Source organism: Schistocerca nitens, chromosome 7, assembly GCF_023898315.1.
Source record: "Schistocerca nitens isolate TAMUIC-IGC-003100 chromosome 7, iqSchNite1.1, whole genome shotgun sequence".
NCBI classification, from domain to species: domain Eukaryota; kingdom Metazoa; phylum Arthropoda; class Insecta; order Orthoptera; family Acrididae; genus Schistocerca; species Schistocerca nitens.
In genome coordinates this window covers 544,903,859-544,917,274 of record NC_064620.1, presented here as the reverse complement: position 1 = coordinate 544,917,274, position 13,416 = coordinate 544,903,859, and positions in this window count along the sequence as shown.

Sequence of the window (13,416 nt, the reverse complement as noted above, 5' to 3'; positions counted from 1 at the left end):
GTGCGACCTATTCTTGACTACTGCTCGAGTGTTTGGGATCCGTACCACGTCGGATTATAGGAAGACATCGAAGCAATTCGGAGGCGGACTGCTAGGTTTGTTACTGGTAGGATTGAATATCGTGCAAATATTACGGAGATGCTTCGGAAACTCAAATGGGAATCCCCGGAGGAAAGGCGACATTCTTTTCGAGGAACACTACTGAGAAGATTTAGAGAACCGCTTTTCAAGCTGTTTGCAGAACTATTATACTGCTTGCAACACTCATTGCTCGTAAGGACCACGAAGATGTTGTTGTTGTTGTGGTCTTCAGTCCAGAGACTGGTTTGCTGCAGCTCTCCATGCTACTCTATCCTGTGCAAGCTTCTTCATCTCCCAGTACCTACTGCAAGCTACATCGTTCTGAATCTGTTTAGTGTATTCATCTCTTGGTCTCCCTCTACGATTTAAACCCTCCACGCTGCCCTCCAGTACTAAATTTGTGATCCCTTGATGCCTCAGAATATGCACTACAAACCGATCCCTTCTTCTGGTGAAGTTGTGCCACAAACTCCTCTTCTCCCCAATTCTATTCAATACCTCCTCATTAGTTATGTGATATAGCCATCTAATCTTCAGCATTCTTCTGTAGCACCACATTTCGAAAGCTTCTATTCTCTTCTTGTCTAAACTATTTATCGTCCATGTTTCACTTCCATACAAGGCTACACTCCATACAAATACTTACAGAACCGACTTCCTGACACTTAAATCTATACTCGATGTTATCAAATTTCTCTTCTTCATAAACGCTTTCCTTGCCATTGCCAGTCTACATTTTATATCCTCCCCACTTCGACCATCATCAGTAATTTTGCTCCCCAAATAGCAAAACTCATTTACTACTTTAAGCGTCTTATTTCCTAATCCAATTCCCGCAGCATCACCCGATTTGATTCAACTACATTCCATTATCCTCATTTTGCTTTTGTTGATGTTCATCTTATATCCTCTTTTCAAGACACTGTACATTCCGTTCAGCTGCTCTTCCAGGTCCTTTGCTGCCTCTGACGGAATTACAATGTCATCGGCGAACCTCAAAGTTTTTCTTTCTTCTCCATGGATTCTAATACCTACTCCGAATTTTTCCTTCGTTTCCTTTACTGCAGGCGTTTCCAACAAAGTTTTCTCGAGGACCCCCTCATCGAGCATGATTGCTACGTTGTCATATCACTGTATCAAGTACCTAAAAAAGCCAAATTAAGAGTCTTTTTACACGTTTTCTACTTTTGGTACTTAGAAAAAACATTGACATATTCATTATTGAAAAAATATTGAGCGGCCAAAACAAAAAATCTATCATCATACGAAATATATTTAATATAATTTTTATTCTAATAGCATCTTGCGGACCCCTCTGGCATAGCTCGCGGACGCATGGGGGTCTTTGGACCACCTGTTGGGAACCACTGCTTTACTGCTTGCTCAATATACAGACTGAATAACCTCGGGGATAGGCTACAACCCTGTCTCACTCCCTTCCCAACCACTGCTTCCCTTTCACGGCCCTCGACTCATGTAACTGCCATCTGGATTCTGTACAAGACCACGAAGATAAGATACCAGAAATTAGGGCTCATACGGAGTCACATAGGCAGTCGTTTTCCCCTCGCAGTGTTTGATAGTGCAATAGGAAAGGAAATGACAAGTTATCGTACAATGTTCCCTCCGCCAGGCCTCATAAGGTGAATTGCGGAATATTTATGTCAATGTAGAGGTTGAAAGTTTACCGTGTTCCCTCCTTGCCTAGGGACGTCAGATGAAAGTTTATGTCGTCAAGCCCTGAATCAAAATTGCGCAACGGATAACTGGGGAGAGGAGCTTGAGAGCGCTACCTGGAGAGCGTGTCCTTTCTGCACGATACTAGGCAAAGGGCTGGAGGGCTCACACGCTGATGTGTGGGTCCCTGCATTCTATAGCTTTTATTTTAAATAAATTCCTTTAACTTGACTTCTTTGTGATTTTTAAGGTATGTTAAAGACTGATGACAGTTGATTTCCTATTTATTTTAAACATTATCACTCGACTTTACAGCGATTGCAGAAATTGTTTCAGTTTACAGATATTACAATTTTGCAACTTATAGCTCGGGTATATTATATACTAATCTGCACGCACATTTCTACGGGTAAGGCGGAATTGCGTTGGCCAAATGTATACCACCAAAGTCTCCCAATATTTACATAGGACACCCACTATGTGAGGAGGATAACGGGCAAACTGGGGACCAGATACTTTAACACAGGGGGTCAAATTTCCGGAATTAAACGAGCACATTCATTACCTTACACACTCCAAAGCTGGAAATAAAAGAATTAGTACAAATATTCAAATACCTCTCTTCCATGCGTGAACATTGAGACAGACGCACTGAGGGCACGTCTGCTCACTTACCCGTCTTCTGTAACACTCCTAGAATATGGCGGGCACCCGGAGGTCTTCCTGAGCCCCGGTGGAGGAGGTGGTCGAACCACTTGGCCGTGACCAACCTCTCCACCCCAAATCTTGTGACACTGGAAAGTCTTTGACTTTTACCTGCATGTGCTGTCTCTCTGATCCCCTACCCAGGAGTAAGGTTGGCACTACTATACTACAGAACTACTTCCCAACAAATATTTGGCCACGCTTTACGGAAAGGTGTGAGGAGGATTAGGAAAGTTCATGTGCAGATTCACATTCACGTACAAGAAATGCATAATACACGACACATATAAATACGTATTATGAAGCCTGACACATTTCTTTCCACCCGTCCACATGGGTTCTGTTGCACCTGCGGCCGGCCGCGTCGTGTAATAAAATTGGCTGCGGAGCCGCCTCTGTTTCTATTTCCCGGTGCGAGCGAGCAGCGAAACTGCTGCTTATAGAGCGGAAACTACTGTACCGTTTCAAGGTACAAGAGGGGAATACAGTAAGCGGGTTGAAATTGATGTAGGTTGCGATAGTTGTTAGGAGATGAAGGGGATAGAATATCTTGGAGGGCTGCATCAGAGAGGCTTCGGACTAAAGACAAGAGGAACAACATGGTGTACTTTCACGCATGTCAGATTTCTCTCTTAGGATAGTGCAACCTGTTTATGTGTGTGTAGTGGGCCTTCACTACAACCTGTTGCTGCAGAAGGCGTGCGTGTGAAGGAGACGCGACCAATCGGGATGGGGTGATAAGTGCGAGCGCCTCAGAGGACACGGTGCTCCGTGTCAACAGTGGGGATGGATGAAGGGCTAATCCTAGCTGTGCCCAGCCACGCTGTGTACCGGACGGGATCAGCCGCAGACGACTGCGGAGCCCGGGCACCTCCGCTGTGTATCACGGCCGTGTGTGCGCGACTTGTGGTCCTCGCCAGGATAAATATGATCAGCAGCGGGCCAATCTAGCTGTGTGCCTTGCCGGCGGACGTGGGCGCCCCACGATGAATTTCGTACGTGCTGATGTTTGAAGTCACCTACGGCATCACTTCATCAAGCACTTAGCAGGTTGGCATGTGGTGTCACTGTACTCTTGCAGTAGACTTTTGGAGAGACAAGTCACCGAAACTGACAAGATGCTTTGTAAACTGTCACGTCGTCTGGATTAATTCATTGATGTATCAGCTAAAGTAGAATGAATTTTAATTTATCAGTGGAGTTTCAGTTGTTGTGTTGAGACACCGGTTTGGTGGTTGACTTTTGTCTCACATACTATTACGTTGCGAAAATTGACAACTGTGAACCACTCATCGCAAAAATCGTATATTTTTACACTACTGGCCATTAAAGTTGCTACACCAAGAAGAAATGCAGATGATAAACGGATATTCATTGGACAAATATATTATTCTAGACATGACATGTGATTACATTTTCACGCAGTTTGGGTGCATAGATCCTGAGTAACCAGTACCCAGAACAACCACCTCTGGCCGTAATAACGGCATTGATATGCCTGGGCATTGAGTCAAACAGAGGTTGGATGGCGTGTGCAGCTACACTTGCCCATGCAGCTTCAACACGATACCACATTTCATCAAGAGTAGTGACTGGCGTATTGTGACGAACCAGTTGCTCGGCCACCATTGACCAGACGTATTCAGTTGGTGAGAGATTTGGAGAATGTGCTGGACAGGGCAGCAGTCGAACATTTTCTGTACCCAGAAAGGCCCGTACAGGACCTGCAACATGCGGTCGTGCATTATCCTGCTCAAATGTAGGGTTTCGCATGGATCGAATGAGGGGTAGAGCCACGGGTTGTAACACATCTGAAATGTAACGTCCACTGTTCAAAGTGCCGTCAGTGCGAACAAGAGGCGACCGGGACGTGTAACCAATGGCACCCCATACCATCACGCCGAGTGAAACGCCAGTATGGCGATAACGAATACACGCTTCCAACGTGCGTTTACCGCTATGTCGCCAAAGACGGATGCGACCATCATGATGCTGTAAACAGAATCTGGATTCATCCGAAAAAATGACGTTTTTCCATTCGTGCACACAGGTTCGTTGTTGAGCACACCAATCCAGGCGCTCCTGTCTGTGATGCAGCGTGAAGGGTAACCGCAGCCATGGTCTCCGAGCTGATAGTCCCTACTGCTGCAAACGTCGCCGAACTGTTCGTGCAGATGGTTGATGTCTTGCAAACGTCCCCATCTGTTGACTCATGGATCGAGACGTGTCTGCACGATCCGTTACAGCCATGCGGATAAGATGCCCATCATCTCGACTGCTGGTGATACGAGGCCGTTGATATCTAGCACGGCGTTCCGTATTACCCCCTCCTGAACCCACCGATTCCATATTCTGCTAACAGTCATTGGATCTTGACCAACGCGAGCAGCAGCGTCGCGACACGATAAACCGCAATCGCGATAGGCTACAATCCGACCTTTATCAAAGTCGGAAACGTAATGGTACGTATTGCTCCTCCTTACACGAGGCATCACAACAACATTTCACCAGGCAACGCCGGCCAACTGCTGTTTGTGTATGAGTAATCGGTTGGAAACTTTCCTCATGTCAGCACGTTGTAGGCGTTGCCACCGGCGCCAATCTTGTGTGAATGCTCTGAAAAGCTAATCACTTGCATATCACAGCATCTTCTTCCCGTCGGTTAAATTTCGCGTCTGTAGCACGTCGTCTTCGTGGTGTAGCAATTTTAATGGCCAGTAGTGTAGCAATGTCACACTGTATTATAGATTCTGTAGCAAAGGATACTACCGTCCGATTGTTATTTTAACGCTGGCTTACCAATGATTTGAACCTACTCCACTTCTGAAGATGATAGTTTATTCTGTGGAAGCCGGTAATATGAACAGAATAAAGGTGCGCATCTGATCACGGCTATGAAGAAAATCATAACATGACATAATAACTGAAAGAAAAACAAATTATTTTTAACAGCTGCTACCCCACACTAAATCATACTGCATTGTCATCAGCTGCTACGAAAATCCTACCGGTTCCTATTGTCACAAATTTTCACCAGACACAGTGTATTTTTTCAGTCACAGTATCAACATCTTGTATACTATTTGGTCAGAAGTATTGGGACACCTCTGGGTAATTCGGAATTGACCACTACATGTCATGAAAGGCGAACCAATAATGTAAAATGCGTAGAGGGTATTCTGTTGTGAGTAGAGAGGCAGCAACGACAGAATGGTTTGGTCAGGCGACCTCAGCCGGCCGCTGTGACCGAGCTGTTCTAGACGCTTCAGTCAGAAATCACGCTGTTGCCACGGTCGCAGGTTCGAATCCTGCCTCGGGCATGTATGTGTGTGATTTCGTTAGGTTTAAGTAGTTCTAAGTTCTAGGGGACTGATGACCTCAGATGTTAAGTCTCATAGTGCTCAGAGCCATTTGAACCATTTTCAGGCGACCTCAGTGGCTTGAACGTGGACTAGTCGTCGGGTGTATCTGAGGTAACCTGAGCAAATTCATCAAGGACATTTTAGCCCCTCCGTTCATGGCGATTGTTGGTAATGCGAGTGTGAGATAGAATCAAGAAGGAACAATCACAAACGAGAAGTAACAAGACCAGGCAGATCTTATGTACTGGTGGATATGAACCATCGGGCATTACGGTGGCTGGTTGAAAAAAAAATCACATGAACTCAGCAGAAAGAATCACTCATGAGTTCCAAAGTGCAATTAGCAGTCCAGCTAGCACAACGACTGTGCGTAGGGAGTTAAAAATAAAATTGGGTATAATGATCGAGCATCTCCTCGTAAACCACACATTTCTGTATTCAGTGCTAAGCGACGCTTGAGGAAGTGTAAAGAGCGAAGCAGCCCACGAGTGATCTGGAGTGATGAATGACGCTATGCCATGTTTCAGTAAGATGGAAGGATTTCGATTTGGCGAATATGTGGAGAACGTTACCTGCTGTCGTGTGTGGTGCCAACAATGAAGTACAGAGGAGGAGAGGTTACGGTCTGAGGGTGCTTTTCGGGGTTAGGGTCAGGGCCCCTTACTGCCCTTAACCAAACTGTAAATGGCGAGGGATATTAACACAATTTACAGCATTGTGTAGCGCGAACAGTAGAGAAGACGTTTAGAGAGATCCCCTGTGGCAACGTCGAGACTGAAATTAACTCGACATCCACGGAAAAAAATCGGTCCATTCAATATCACACTTTGTGCAGTCCAGCACCTTAATGGACCCTGCCACAAAGCTGCATCTGTTGTTGTTCGAGAACAGTAACACCCCTGAAATAGACTGGCCGCCTACAGTCCCGATCTGAACCCAATGGAACACCTCTTGGATTAGCTATGTTACGAAATGGTTGCTCCAATATTCACTCCATATCCTAATTAATAGTCCACTCAGTTCAGTGAGACCATAATTCATTACCCATTCAGTACAGTAACATGATTAAATTAAAACTAATCCCCATTAATGCATGAGAGTATGCAGAAAATTAAAGAAAATACCAGTGATTGCCAAAATAACTAATACTTCTTATTTAATTTCTTTCTGTGATGTGGGGAAATATGTAATTTCTCTGTCGACTTCAGATCGCTTATTGACTGTGGGAGCACGAAGGGCTGCAGAGGAATAACGGCAAGCACGTCATACAGGTGTTAGCTCTGAAAGCCAGGGCCGATGACAGGAATGCTCTGGGCAGCACTCACTATTATGGGCAGCGTTCCGTGCCATGGTGTCGCGGACAGCGGTAGACCAGGGGCCAAACTCCGTTGGTTTCCAAACACAGAAAAGCAGTCGAAGGGATACTTTCCAAAACATAAGATTTGTTATAAGAGGAGGCGACAGGCCACGTTTCGACAAGCTCACTTTTCAAGTCAAGGTCTCTTCACGCATTTAATTAAGCTTAAAACTTTGTAAGAGCACACGCGATTGGTTTACCAAAATAAAAAAGGAGTGGGAGAACGAGGATCATGTGCACCTGTGTACTCGGAGTCTCAGTGGCAGAGATACGGAAAGGGTCAAGGAGTTTTCTTGCTGCTTCTCAGCTCCAGCAGTCAATTGGTTCATGATAAATTAAATGTAGTAGCCTGTGGTCTAAGGGGGTAGATGCGATCAACAAAGGGGCGAAGAACAAATCACCCGGACCAGATGGTCTCCCAGTGGAGTTTTACCGGGCGTTCACCACGTTAATGCTTCCTCGCTGGACGGAAATGATTCAGGAACTCTTTACTCCGTCCTTTCCAATTCCACCTGAATTCGTCACTGGCATTCTTCTACCTGTGCCTAAACCGAAGGGAGGGTCTCATGTCTCTGCATATCGCCCCCTTACACTACTGAATGCAGACTATAAAATCTATGCACGGCTCTTAGCAGCGCGCTTACGCACCGTCTTACCTACGGTCCTTTCACCTGAGCAGACTGCACGTGGTTGTGGGGCCACCTTACAAACAGCCCTAGGAGAATGCCGTGACCTGATTGCACTGGCGTCGGTTTGTCGCCTTCGTGCAGCACTGGTATCCGTCGATTTCACGAGTGCCTTTGATCGCGTTCGACACCCATTCCTCCTCATGGTGGCGACACGTATGGGGTTCCCATTGCCTTTTGTCGATGCCATTCGCCGGTTACTGCTTCCCGCGGTCTCGATGGTACAGGTCAATGGGAGGCTTGTAGGACCGATTCCTATACGCCGCTCTGTGCGTCAAGGATGCCCTATGTCTACTTTATTATATTCCATTGCACTTGAGCCCCTCATCACTGGACTTAACTCTAGACTGCAGGGCCTCACTTTGCGTGACTACACCTTTCGCTGTAGGGCTTATGCGGACGATCTCCTCTTTCTCACCCGCTCCTCCACGGAACTCATTGACGCCATCCAATGGATCCCCCAGTGTGGACGTCTTTCTGGTAGCATTCTTAACGTCCGTAAATCGACTATGATGCAGATTGGGCGCGGCCTCCCGGCTATGGTGCCGACCCCACTCCCAGTCGGTGCCACCCTTCGTTACTTGGGTATCGAATTTACGAGCTCCACACACCGCACAGTGGCCCTGGCTTACCGGCGGCTTTTGCAGTCGATTCGGCACCATGTCCGCGTTCAAGTGCACCGTAACTTAAACCAACTCCAACGTGTGTCCTATGTCAACATGTATGTCGCCCCTAAACTGGTACACGTCGCCCAGATCCTCCCAATGCCGTTACCCCTTGGCCGCCGCATCCAATCAGCCTTTGGATATTTCGTGTCAGCAGGGGCACTTTTCAAAGTCCGCTACAACACTCTAACACTGCCTCCTGCAAAAGGTGGCCTCGGACTCGTCAACGTGCGGGCACGATCTTCTGCACTCTTTGTCCACACTCTGTTGCGGCACTGGCAGGGGCCGGTCCCGTCCTTAACACGCAGTCTCTTAGATATCCTCCGACCAGCTTCTCTCGATCCACCGATCAATGTGGCACCTATTTCTCCATTATTGTACCACGTCGCCAATTGTTTCATAGAACTCAGCTACGTTCGGGCCGATCTTCCGGTCACCCGTCCTCACCGTAAAAAAGATTATTACCGTTTGTTTATGCTGTCCAACCCTTGCGACCCCATGGTGCTACAGCATCCTGACATTAACTGGCGCACGGTTTGGGGTGTGTGCATGCACCCTTTTTACCGTCGTCTGTGTCTGCACTCTGGTATGTTTTAGTCTATGGGAAATTCCCGACTAATAGCCGACTTTATCGCATAGGACTGGCCACCTCCCCACTCTGCCCTGACTGTCAGCTCGAAGACACCGACGAGCACCGTCTTACGTGCCCCCTGAAACAAAACGTATGGCTCCTCATCCAACGAATCGTGGGCTTTTACCTACGTGCCCCGCCATCGACGGTAACCCCGGATTTCCTGTTGTTGCCCCAGACATTTCACTACCCTCTTGCTAAGCACCATACCCTAATCTGGTTTCGAGGACAGGCTTTAGAATACCTCTTTCAGAGTGGTCCGTATACAGTCCTTGACTTCTGGTACACAGTTGTGACCGCGCATAGCACCCTCACCCGAAAACCATCTTACCGACAAACTTTTGCCGGTTTTCTCCGCAGCGTCTTCCTTGACCCCCCTCAAAGTTGGGGTGTACCATGCCTACCTGTCACATGATGCAACACCCTTATCCACGTTCTCATGCATCGACCAAAAACAAAAACAAACTTAAAAAAAATGGAAGAAGATGGAATATGTTATATTTTGTTGTATTTAATGGTTTTCATTTCAATATTTTTTTGTTTAACTAACAGTCATTTTTATATGTTTCAATGGTACCTTGAAGAACTCTTGCATAGTAAATATATATGTACTTTTAGTTTGTTCACTAAAAATTATTCAAAAAAAAAAAAAACAAGGAAAACAGGATGTTATATTTTGTTGTGTTTACTGTTATTCTAATAATTTGTTTACCTAACACTCATTTGTATATGTTTAACTAGTACCTTGAAGAACTTTTGCTTTGTGTATTAAAAAAAAAAAAAAAAAAAAGATGGTAGAGCACTAGCCCGCGAAAGGCAAAGGTCAAAAAAAAAAAAAGTCAACAGCGTCATAGTTTCCTGCCGAAATTTTTTAAGTGATGGTGGTTCGCATCACCTACACCCAACATTAAAAAAAACAAAAAAAACAAAAAAGGGGTAACGTCTTTGATTTATAATCAAAACGTCTTCGGTCCCGGGTTCGATCCCCGCCACTGCCTAAATTTTGATAAATAATCAGCATTGGCGGCCGAAGACTTCCGGCATAAGAAGTCAGCCTCATTCTGCCAACGGCCTTGTCAAAGAGGGCGGAGGAGCGGATAGATGTTCAGGGCACTCACTTGTCCTAGGGGTGGGAAATTGCCCCTAAAGGCGGAAGAATCAGCAATGATCAACGACATGAGGATGCAGAAGGCAATGGAAACCCCTGCATTAAAGACACGTAACGTGTATCCACAGGACATGTGGCCTGTAATTGAAGAAGTGTCATGATGATCTCTCCATTGACAAAAGATTCCGGAATAGTCCCCCATTCGGATCTCCGGGAGGGGACTGCTAAGGGGGAGGTTACCATGAGAGAAAGATTGAATAATCAACGAAAGGATAACGTTCTACGACTCGGGGCGTGGAATGTCAGAAGCTTGAACGTGGTAGGGAAACTAGAAAATCTGAAAAGGGAAATGCAAAGGCTCAATCTAGATATAGTAGGGGTCAGTGAAGTGAAGTGGAAGGAAGACAAGGATTTCTGGTCAGCTGAGTATCGGGTAATATCAACAACAGCAGAAAATGGTATAACGGGTGTAGGATTCGTTATGAATAGGAAGGTAGGGCAGAGGGTGTGTTACTGTGAACAGTTCAGTGACCGGGTTGTTCTAATCAGAATCGACAGCAGACCAACACCGACAACGATAGTTCAGATATACATGCCGATCTCGCAAGCTGAAGATGAACAGATAGAGAAAGTGTATGAGGATATTGAAAGGGTAATGCAGTATGTAAATGGGGACGAAAATCTAATAGGCATGGGCGACTGGAATGCAGTTGTAGGGGAAGGAGTAGAAGAAAAGGTTACATGAGAATATGGGCTTGGGACAAGGAATGAAAGAGGAGAAAGACTAATTGAGTTCTGTAACAAGTTTCAGCTAGTAATAGCGAATACCCTGTTCAAGAATCACAAGAGGAGGAGGTATACTTGGAAAAGGCCCGGAGATACGGGAAGATTTCAATTAGATTACATCATGGTCAGACAGAGATTCCGAAATCAGATACTGGATTGTAAGGCGTACCCAGGAGCAGATATAGACTCAGATCACAATATAGTAGTGATGAAGAGTAGGCTGAAGTTCAAGACATTAGTCAGGAAGAATCAATACGCAAAGAAGTGGGATACGGAAGTACTAAGGAATGACGACATACGTTTGAAGTTCTCTAACGCTATAGATACAGCAATAAGGAATAGCGCAGTAGGCAGTACAGTTGAAGAGGAATGGACATCTCTAAAAAGGGCCATCACAGAAGTTGGGAAGGAAAACATAGGTACAAAGAAGGTAGCTGCGAAGAAACCATGGGTAACAGAAGAAATACTTCAGTTGATTGATGAAAGGAGGAAGTACAAACACGTTCCGGGAAAATCAGGAATACAGAAGTACAAGTCGCTGAGGAATGAAATAAATAGGAAATGCAGGGAAGATAAGACGAAATGGCTGCAGGAAAAATGTGAAGACATCGAAAAAGATATGATTGTCGGAAGGACAGACTCAATATACAGGAAAGTCAAAACAACCTTTGGTGACACTAAAAGCAACGGTGGTAACATTAAGAGTGCAACGGGAATTCCACTGTTAAATGCAGAGGAGAGAGCAGATAGGTGGAAAGAATACATTGAAAGCCTCTATGAGGGTGAAGATTTGTCTGATGTGATAGAAGAAGAAACAGGAGTCGATTTAGAAGAGATAGGGGATCCAGTATTAGAATCGGGATTAAAAAGAGCTTTGGAGGACTTACGGTCAAATAAGGCAGAAGGGATAGATAACATTCCATTAAAATTTCTAAAATCATTGGGGGAAGTGGCAACAAAACGACTATTCACGTTGGTGTGTAGAATACATGAGTCTGGCGACATACCATCTGACTTTCGGAAAAGCATCATCCACACAATTCCGAAGACGGCAAGAGCTGACAAGTGCGAGAATTATCTCACAATCAGCTTAACAGCTCATGCATCGAAGCTGCTTACAAGAATAATATACAGAAGAATGGAAAAGAAAATTGGGAATGCGCTAGGTGACGATCAGTTTGGCTTCAGGAAAAGTAAAGGGACGAGAGAGGCAATTCTGACGTTACGGCTAATAATGGAAGCAAGGCTAAAGAAAAATCAAGACACTTTCATAGGATTTGTCGACCTGGAAAAAGCATTCGACAATATAAAATGGTGCAAGCTGTTCGAGATTCTGAAAAAAGTAGGGGTAAGCTATAGGGTGAGACGGGTCATATACAATATGTACAACAACCAAGAGGGAATAATAAGAGTGGACGATCAAGAACGAAGTGCTCGTATTAAGAAGGGTGTAAGACAAGGCTGTAGCCTTTCGCCCCTACTCTTCAATCTGTACATCGAGGAAGCAATGATGGAAATAAAAGAAAGGTTCAGGAGTGGAATTAAAATACAAGGTGAAAAGATATCAATGATACGATTCGCTGATGACATTGCTATCCTGAGTGAAAGTGAAGAAGAATTAAATGATCTGCTGAACGAAGCATTTGAGATGTGGTGCTATAGGCGAATGTTGAAAATTAGGTGGACTGATAAGGTAAGGAATGAGGAGGTTCTACGCAGAATCGGAGAGGAAAGGAATATGTGGAAAACACTGACAAGGAGAAGGGACAGGATGATAGGACATCTGCTAAGACATGAGGGAATGACTTCCATGGTACTAGAGGGAGCTGTAGAGGGCAAAAACTGTAGAGGAAGACAGAGATTGCAATACGTCAAGCAAATAATTGAGGATGTAGGTTGCAAGTTCTACTCTGAAATGAAGAGGTTAGCACAGGAAAGGAATTCGTGGCGGGCCGCATCAAACCAGTCAGTAGACCGATGACAAAAAAAAAAAAAAAAAAAAAAAAAAAAAAAAAAAAAATTAAATGTGTATTGAAGAGTGGATGCTAGCTCAGTAGGAGGGATCCACTTAGTCGGCACTCGTAACATTTGGTGCCATTCGGTAATCTAAAACGAGGAGAAAACAAGTCCTGGCCAGGAGAGGGAAGTGAGAGTACTACTTTTTACGTTCCAAGAGAGAAAACTTCGTTCCAGGTCTGAAGTGCCATGCCACACTCAGATTTTTAACTAACATCGCAACCATGCTCTGCCTGTGACTGTGCCAATTATGGTAAATATGTGCAGCATTGGCAAACAACAGGTCGAGGTGTCCGCGAAGTCCACTGATTCAAGGTAGGTCTTTGTATCCTAAACTCATCT